This window comes from Ailuropoda melanoleuca, chromosome 6 (assembly GCF_002007445.2).
Source record: "Ailuropoda melanoleuca isolate Jingjing chromosome 6, ASM200744v2, whole genome shotgun sequence".
Taxonomy (NCBI): domain Eukaryota; kingdom Metazoa; phylum Chordata; class Mammalia; order Carnivora; family Ursidae; genus Ailuropoda; species Ailuropoda melanoleuca.
Window position 1 is genome coordinate 53,443,824 of NC_048223.1, and position 9,853 is coordinate 53,453,676.

The 9,853-nt window shown below is 37.1% G+C and overlaps 1 protein-coding gene and 1 pseudogene across 1 annotated transcript in view; both read left to right on the top strand.

Annotated features, from left to right (window-relative positions):
• Positions 1–9,853, top strand: part of LOC100477285 (zinc finger protein 33B) — a 96,051-nt gene that overhangs the window by 27,579 nt on the left and 58,619 nt on the right. The window lies entirely within an intron of this gene.
• On the top strand, positions 1,651–5,848 carry LOC109488887 (annotated as a pseudogene).

The window sequence follows — 9,853 nt, forward strand, 5'->3', positions numbered from 1 at the left end:
ATACTCAGCGCTGGAGATGTTCATTTGTAGAGATCCAGATGTATCTTCCTGCGTCTCAGGCTGATTCCGTGGATATTCCTGCTGGTCTGGTACCTATCCAGCTCAACTCAGGGGACCGGCTGAAAAAGGGGTCCCCTACTCCTCCGCCATCTTTCTGTCGAGGGCCTTTACTTCTGTTTCTAGTTTCCTGATTGTTTTTATCAAGAGAGGGTCTTAGATTTTGTCCAACATGTTTTCTGTGTGTATTGAGATGATCAGGTAATGTCCTGTTTTTTCCTATCTACATGGGCTATTAATTGATTTTCCTTTTGGGGGGAGGGGGTGGTTGAAACCATCATATGCATGCTAAAATATGAGACTCAGATTTGTTAGTTGAATTCTAGATTGTTGAGTTCTTGAGACCAGGGAATTTATTTATGTCCATCACCTTTATAAACCAGTCATACACCAGGTATTCAACAAACACACTTGAATTGAACTAATAGTGCAGTTTAAAGCTATTTTCTGTCTGCTTAATTGCTGTGTATTCATTAAAACCAAATTCTGTTCCAAGACAGCTACTTGGAGAACATGTAATTAAAGAGTGTAGTACAATTTTCGTATGAACAGAGTGTGTATCTTACCAGCTATGATCTGTTATGCCATCTTATGCAGCCATGAATCTGTACTCTGTATGTCATGTTCAGCTGAACCCGTCATGCTTTGAGGCAGGGAAGAAAGAATATGGAGGTGGGATTGGAGGAGTTGTCTCTGTGTGATCTTTGACCATTACATGCAGAATATCCAAGAGGAAAGTTTATAATTTATAAATGTTGGGAGCAATTTGTGACTCTAGCAATTTTAATAATGTTGCTGGAGTGCAAATGGTACCATGCTATAGACGTGGCTGTAATTACCAATGTGACCTAGTAATTAAAACAAAACAAAACAAAATGTTCCTTTATAAGTCTTCCTAAAGACTTTTTTTAAAGTTAGGCAGATAGTTTTACTGTATTGTTTTCTTTTCACTGGAGACTTTTATTTGTATCTATTTTCTTTTTCTTTAAATTGAGGTGTCATTGACTTATACTAGTTTCAGGTGTACAACATATTGATTCAATATTTGCATCTATTGTAAAATGATCATACCAATAAATCTGGCTAACATCTGTCACCCTACATAGTTGCAGGTTTTTTTGTATGTGATGAGAGCTTTTGAGATACACTCTTAGCAACTTTTAAATATGCAGTATAGTATTATTAACTATAGTCACCATGTTGTACATTTACATCCCATGATTTATTTTTTTATAACTGGAAGTTGCTACCATTTGACTCCCTTTACCTATTTCGGCCACCCCCAAACCCACACCTCTGGCAGCCACCAGTGTGTTCCCTGTATCTATCAGATCTATCAGATCATTGTGTTGTGTTTTGCATTTTTCAGATTCTACATATAAGTGAGATCATTATGATATTTCCTTCCTCTGTCTAACTTGGATCAGTTTGCATAATGTCTTCAAGGTCCATCTATGTTTTCCCCAAATAGCAAGATTTCATTAATTTTTATGGCTGAATAATAATCCACACACATACACTATATGTATATATTATATATACACACACATATATGTAAATTATATATAAGATAACATACACACATCTATAAAATACATATAGTATGCATAATGTATGTAGGTAAATATATATTTATGTTTTTTCTTTCTTTCCTTATTTATATAAGTGAACAATGTGAACAAATGTGCTTATATCTTTACAGATATACAGATATACAGTATACAGATATACAGATATACAGTGTTTTCATTTTCTTCAGATAGATACCCAGAAGTGGAATTGCTGGCTTATATGATAGTTCTATTTTTAATATTTTGAGGAACTTCCATATTGCATTCTAAAATGGCTGCACGGTTTACATTCCCACGAACAGTGCATAAGGGTTTCCTTTTCTTCACATCTTTGTAAGCTTGTTATGTTTTGTCTTTTTGATAATAGTCATTCTAATAGGTGTGAAGTGCTGTCTCGTTGGGTTTTGACTTGTATCTCCCTGGTGATGATGAGTGTTGTAGGTACCTTTTCATGTATCTGTTGGCCATCTGTATGTCTTCCTTGGAAAAATGTCTTCTTCATGTCCTCTGCCCATTTTAAATTAGATTCTTATTTTTCTAATTGATAATATTAGTTCTCTCTTGGATATTAACCACTTATCAGACAAATGGTTGCAAATATTTTCTCCCATTCAGTGGGTTGTCATTTGGTTTTGTTGTTGGTCTCCTTTGCGGTGCAGAAGCTTTTTAGTTTGATGTAGTCCCATGTGTTTATTTTTACTTTTGTTGCCTTTGCTTATAGAGTACAATCCAAAACATCATTGATGTCAAGGAACTTACTGTGTGTTTTCTAGGACTTTTATAGTTTCAGGTTTTGTGTTCAAGTCTTCCGTCCATTTTGAATTAGATTTTGAGTATGGTATAAAAGAGTGGTTCAGTTTCATTCTTTTGCACTTGGCTGTCCAATTTTCTTAACACCATTTATTGAGGTGGTGACCGTCCTTTCCCCATTGTATATTCTTGGCTCCTTTGTTGTAGATGAGTTGACATATAAATGGGTTTATTGCTGGACTATCTATTCTGGTCCATTGATCTGTTTGTCTGCTTTTATGCCAAGATCATGCTGCTTTGATTACGGTAGCTTTATAGTATAGTTTGAAATCAGCAAGCATGATTCCTTCAGCTTCATTGTCCCTCTCAAGATTGCTTTGGCTATTCAGGATCTTTTGTGGTTCTACACAGATTTTAGTATTGTTTCTTCTAGTGTGAAAATTGCTGTTGGTATTTTCAAAGGGATTACATTGAATCTGTACATTGCTTTGGGTAGTAAGGACATTTTAATGATGATAATTTTTCCAATCCATGAGTATAGTATACCTTCCCAGTTGTGTGTGTTGTCTTCCATTTCTTTCATTGGTGTTTCATTATTTGGAATACAGATCTTTTATCTTCTTGATTAAGTTTATTCCTAGGTATTTTATTCTTTTTGGTGCCATTGTAAATTTTTCTTAATTTTTTCTCTATTATTTTGTAATTATTATGTAGAGATGCTCAGGGTCAATGCACAGGCTGCCCTAGAACCAGGGAAGGGAGAGAGATTAGGGGCTCCTGTGGGCTAAGGTGCCCAGGTCAAGGGAGAAGTGCCTGCTAGCACTTTTGAAGCCTGAAGGCTAGAGAGGACTGGGGCCCAGGATGATGTGAGAGGCAGGAGAGAACCTTGGAGGGAACGGGTGCAAGGAGGTCCCAGGTGAGCATAGGAATACATGCTCAGCCTCTTGTGGTGGGCTGGCAAACAGACCATGGTGGATGAGGGGTGGCAGAACGTGACTGACAGGTCCAGGGCATGCCACTATGTGGGAGCGGGGTCCTGCTCTCCTTGGAGCAGACTGGAGTGGGGACTTGAGCCTGCGGCGAGTGCCTGTGTGCACCTGGAAAGGCAGGAGTAGTGGAAGCAGGTGTGGGGTGGCAGGAGCATGCATGTGCCCGGCCAGGCAGCTTGGGTAGCGGGTCCTCCCTGTGATGGACCAGACTGCAGTGGTGACCCCATGGACATGTGGCTGCTGCTGGGCTTCGTGTGCTGCGGTTTGGGTCAGCTAATATTTGACATAACCAGAATACACCGCTTGCAATGAAACTGTTGTCATCCCATGCTTTGTTAATAATGTGGTTGCAACAAACATTAATGAAATGTATATAAAGTGGAAATTTACTGAAAAAAGACATGTTGATGGAGCTGTATAAAGGACCATTCATGGTGATAAGTTTAAGAGTACCAAAATCTCGGGGCGCCTGGGTGGCACAGCGGTTAAGCATTTGCCTTCGGCTCAGGGCGTGATCCTGGCGTTGTGGGATCGAGCCCCACATCAGGCTCCTCTGCTATGAGCCTGCTTCTTCCTCTTCCACTCCCCCTGCTTGTGTTCCCTCTCTCGCTGGCGGTCTCTATCTCTGTCGAATAAATAAATCTTTAAAAAAAAAAAAAAGTACCGAAATCTCACCACAAGAATTACTTAATGGCATTGCCTCTTTGAAGGTGGATAAGAAAGAGGCTGTCATGGGAAGCCTCTCATAGAGGCCGTCACACTTGTGAGGTAACAGAATTAAGCAGAGAAGGGGAAACCATCATAGAACTAAAATATTGTATTGTTTCATGGTTTTCTCCAAATGAAAACATCCTCATTGTTATTTTCCCAATTTTGGCTGTCCTTCTGTCTTGGGGACAGTGTGGTATTGTGGCACTAAAATATAAATCCAGTCTTACAAAGGAGAGACCATTCTTTTATTTGTTGGACTAGTGCTCACCAAAGTTGTCATTTTGTCCCAAGTGTATATTCAACAAGGAATGCTTGTGGAGTTGGTTTATTGTTAATTCCTACAGTGATATTAATATTACTGTGTGTTTATGATAGGTGTTTGGATGTCTTCCTTCACCATTGCCGTATTGATCCTTCAGGTAGTGGGCTGTGTGCTCTCTCTGGTTGGACTAAGCCTCTGTTTCTCAGAGCGCACCCCAGTGCATGGTCATCTTCTTTCTGATTTCAGCTCTAGCACAATTACTTGGATTAATTTGTATGAAACTGTTGCTTCCAGTCAGAAGACTATATAGTCTCCTAGTAAAGCTGTAGAGGAGCCCCTTAATGAGTGACTGACACGAAACAAGGGACTCAAATTTGGAAAGTAGTAGAACACAATTGTGTTTAAGCACCATGGCCCTGATTCACTGTTCAGGAGAACAAAACAAGAAAAATAACTGGTTCTCATCTGCAGAAGGAAGCAAATCATTGACCCTTAAATGATTGTTTGTTCTAAGTTTTTATTCAAATCATTTGTAATTTAGTTAATAAAAGAATTATCTGTGTTGTGTGCCCCCCCGAAAAAATTTCTGTATGTTGGTTTTTTTTATCCTGCAGTTTTACCTAATGCATTTATCAGTTCTAATACATTTTTGGTGGAGTCTTTAGGATTTTCTATATATAGTATATCTTCTCCAAATTGTGACAATTTTACTTCTTCACCAATTTGGATACCTTTTATTAATTTATTTTTGTTATTGTCTTATTGCTGTGGCTAGGACTTCCATCCTTGTCTCGTTTCTATTCCTAGAGGAAAATCTTTTAGTGTTTCACCATTAAGTGTGATATTAGCTGTGGATTTTTCATATATGGCCTTTATTATGTTGAGGTATGTTCCCTTTAATCCCACTTTCTTGAAAGATGACCTTATGATTTTTATCCTTTATTTTGTTAATGTTGTATATCACATTGATTGATTTGTGGCTGTTGAACCATCCTTGTATCCTGTATTAAATCCCACCTCATTATTGTATATGATCCTTTTAAAGTATTGTTGAATTCAGTGTGCTAATATTTTGTTGAGCTTTTTTGCATCTGTGTTCAGCAGTGATCTTGTTCTGTAATTTTCTGTTCTTGTAGCATCATTGTCAAGTTTGCTGTGAGGGTAATGCTGGCCTTATAATATGAGTTTGGAAATGTTCCCTCCTCTTCTATTTTTTTGGTAGAGTTTAAGAATGGTATTCTATTTTAAATGATTTGTAGAATTCACCAGTAAAGCTGTTTGGTCCTGGGCTTTATGGGGAGGCATTATTTTGGGGGAGGCTTTTGTTTACTGATTCAATTTCCTTACTATTGATTGGTCTGTTACAGATTTTTTATTTCATCATGATTCAGTCTTGGTAGCCTCTGTTTTTTAAAGAAATTCATGCACTTGTTCTAGATTGTCAAATTTGTTACAATTGTTCATAGTACTCTCTTAAAATCCTTTGTATTTCTTTGGTATCAATTTTAATGTCTTTTTCATTTCTGATTTAACTTATTTGAGTCCTCTTTTTCTTGGTGAGCCTATTAAAAGTTTAATTAATTCTGTTTATCTTTTCAAAGAACCAGCTCTTAATTTTATTGATCTTTTCTGTTATCTTTTTAGATAATACTTCATTTATTTCTGCTCTGATCATTATTATTTCCTTCCTTCTACTAATTTGGGCTTCATTTCTTCATCTTTTTCTGTTCCCTTAGGTGTAAGGTTAGATTTTTTGAGAATATTCTGGTTTCTTAATGTATTTATCACTAAGAACTTCCCTCTTAGAACTGCTTTCTCTGTATCCTGTAAGTTTTGGTATATTGTGTTTCCATTTTCATTTGTCTCAAGGTATGTTTTGATTTCTCTGTTGACTCATTGTTCAGGAGCATGTTTAATCTGCACATATCTGTGAATTTTCTAGTTTTCTTCTGGCAATTGATTTCTAGTTTCATGCCATTGTTGTCAGAAATGATGCTTGTTTAAGTTTGAGTCTACTTAAATTTGGTAGGATTTGTTTTTTGTTGTAATATATCATCAATCTTTGAAAATTTTTCTTGTGTTCTTGAGCGTTTTTCTTTGTTTTTGGATGAAATGTTCTGTAAACGTCTGTAATGTCCACCTGGTCTAATGGGACATTTAAAGCCAGTGTCAAATGTAAGTTGACAGCAACTTAAGATTGAACACATTGAACACATTCTAAAGCTCTGTGTTTTTACTCTCCCCTCATTTTATGGCTTTGATGCTAAATCTTGTATCTTTTTATCTTATGTATCCCTTAACTAATTATTGTAGTTATGGTTATTTTTTTGTACTTTCATACATTAAAGTTTCATACTTCTTTTGTAAGTGATCAAATCACTATCTTCACAATATTAGAATATTCTGAATTTTACTATATATTTATTTTTACCACTGCAATTTATACTTTTATATGTTTTCCTGTTACTCATTTGTATTCTTCTGTTTTAGTTTAAAAAAGTTCCTGTAACATTTCTTGTGAGGCTGTTCTAGTGTTGGTGATTTCTGGCTTTTGGTTTGTCTGGAAAACTTGTTATTAATGACAGCTTTGCTATGTAGAGTATTCTTGGTTAGTAATTTTTTTTTCTTTTCTTTTCCAGCTCTTTGAATTTTTGAATATTACCATGCCACTGACTTCTGGCCACAAAAGTTTGTTCCAAAGAATCTGATAATCTTTTGGGAGTTCCCTTTCATGGAACTAGTTATGGGTTTTTTATTTTTGTTTTTGTTTTGCTGCTTTTAAGATTCTCTCCTTGTCTTTAATCGTTGGCACTTTAAGTATAATATGTTTTGGTGTGGGTCTTTCAGTTTTATGTTATGTAGAAATGTCTGGGCTTCCTGAATAGGGATTTTTCCCCCCCAATTTGGGGAAGTTTTCAGCCATTATTTCTTTAAGTAAGTTTTCTGACCCTTTCTTTTTCTTCTCTTTTTGTGACTTCTCTAATGTGAATGTTGGTCTGCTTTATATTGTCTCATACATCCCTTAAACTATATCCACTTTTTTAATTCCTCCTCTAATGGATTGAGTTCCACTGCCATATATTGTAGATCTCTGATCCGTTATGCCACATCTGTTCTGCTGTTGAATTCCTCCAGTGTATTTTCAGTTCACCTATTGTATTTTCTGTTTGGTACTTTATTCTATTATCTTTTTGTTAAAGTTCTCACTGTGTTCACCTGTTCTTCTCCTGAGTTTGATGAGTATCTTTATGACCATTATTTTGAACTCCTTATCAGGTAAATCACTTACCTCCATTTCATTAGGGACTTATTCTGAGGTTTTATCCTGTTCTTTCATTTGGAACATATTTCTTTGTTGCTTCATTTTTCTTGATTCTCTGTGTTGGCTTCTATGCATTAGATAAAACAGCCAACTCTCCTAGTATTGGAGGAATGGCCTCATGTAGGTCATGAACCTTATTGTTCAACCCTGACTTAGCTCTTGGTTGTCTGTCAAATTTTAGTGATGGTCTAACCAGTCTATTTTATTAGTAGTGGCTTTCAGTAGTTGAGGGTGTTCCAAGACCTGTCATTGTCGGGTGGGAGGATCTCAGTCAGTATCTAGATTCAGGCCGATTGGAAGGGAGAGCCTCAGGCAATACCTTGTAAAGTATGTAAATATATACAGTCCTGTGAGACTGAAAGCAAAAGTCATGATGGCCACCAGAGCCTGGAAATCTCAAAGTGTTCCCTAGGCAGCAGTCAAAAAAGTGTGATAGCAGATGAGTTTACAAACTCCTTTCCAGGAGATACTGGAGAGCAGGAGTGAGGTAGAGGGAGAAAGCAGAGAGGACACCTTCCAGCTCTAGTGACTTAGAGGAAGAATGCACTGTTGGTGCTCACTTATCATTTTCAAATGATAAGCCAGCCTTGCATTGGTAGGATAAATCCCACAGGGTCTTTGTGGATGACCCTTTTTATGTGTTACTATATAGTATTTGCTACTATTTTGCTGAGTATCTGTGGGTCTATATTCATAGACATTGACCTGTAGCTGTCTTTTTTCATGTCTGCTTTTAGTGTCACTGTGGTATTAGTCTCATATAATGAGTTGGGACTTTTTTCTGTTTTCTGGAGGAGTATTTGAATAATTAGTATTAATTATTATTTAAATGATTAAAAATTCACCAGTGAAACCATCTGGACCTGGGCTTTTTTATGGGAAGTTTTAAAATGACTACTTCATGGGGCACCTGGGTGGCTCAGTCAGTAAGTGTCTGACTTCGGCTCAGGTCATGAGCCCAGGGTCCTGGGATCAAGTCCCGTGTCAGGCTCCTTGCTTAGTGGGGCGTCGGTTTCTCCCTCCCCTACTCTCCCTGCTTGGGTTCCCTCTCTTGCTCTCTCTCTGTCAAATAAATAAAATCTTAAAAAAAAAAAAAGACTACTTCAGTGATTTTACTTCTTATACTCTTTTCAGATTTCTTATTTCCTCTTGAGTTATATTTTTTCTTGTTCTAGGAATTTTGTATTTCAGCAAAGTTATCAAATTTGTTGGCATACAGTTGTTCAAAACATTCACCTATAGTTTTGTTTTTGTAACGTATGAAACATTCCAGTTTTGTAGTGTTAGTACATTCTATCCCTAGTGTATGTACCGTCTTTATTCCATAACTTTAGTAATTTGAATCTTTTTTTATGTTAAAATCATGGTTTATTATTTTAGATAAATCAATTAGAATTTCAAAAATTCTGTTTTGATTTCAAATACAGATAATATTGGGAGATATTACCACATAAAACAAGGTCTTTGGGATCCTTAATTTTAAGACTGTAAAGGATCCTTTTTGTTTTAATGTTTTTTTATTATATTATGTTAGTCACCATACAGTATATCCCTGGTTTTTGAGGTAAAGTTCGATGATTCATTAGTTGCATATAACACCCAGTGCACCATGCAATACGTGCCCTCCCCACCACACATCACCAGCCTATCCCATTCCTCCACCCCCCTCCCCTCTGAAGCCCTCAGTTTGTTTCTCAGAGTCCATAGTCTCTCATGCTTCATTCCCCCTTCTGATTACCCCCCCTTTCTTTATCCCTTTCTTCCCCTACCGATCTTCCTACTTCTTATGTTCCATAGATGAGAGAAACCATATGATAATTGCCGTCCTCTGCTTGACTTATTTCACTCAGCATTATCTCTTCCAGTGCCGTCCATGTTGCAGCAAATGTTGAGAAATCGTTCTTTTTGATAGCTGAGTAATATTCCATTGTATATATGGACCACAGCTTCTTAATCCAGTCATCTTTTGAAGGCATCTCAGCTCCTTCCACGATTTGGCTATTGTGGACAAAGCTCCTGTGAACATTGGGGTGCATATGGCCCTTCTTTTCACTACATCTGTACCTTTGGGGTAAATACCCAGTAGTGCAATGGCAGGGTCATAGGGTAGCTCAATTTTAAACTTTTTAAGGGACCTCCACACTGTTTTCCAGACTGGCTGTACCAACTTGCATTCCCACCAACAATGTAG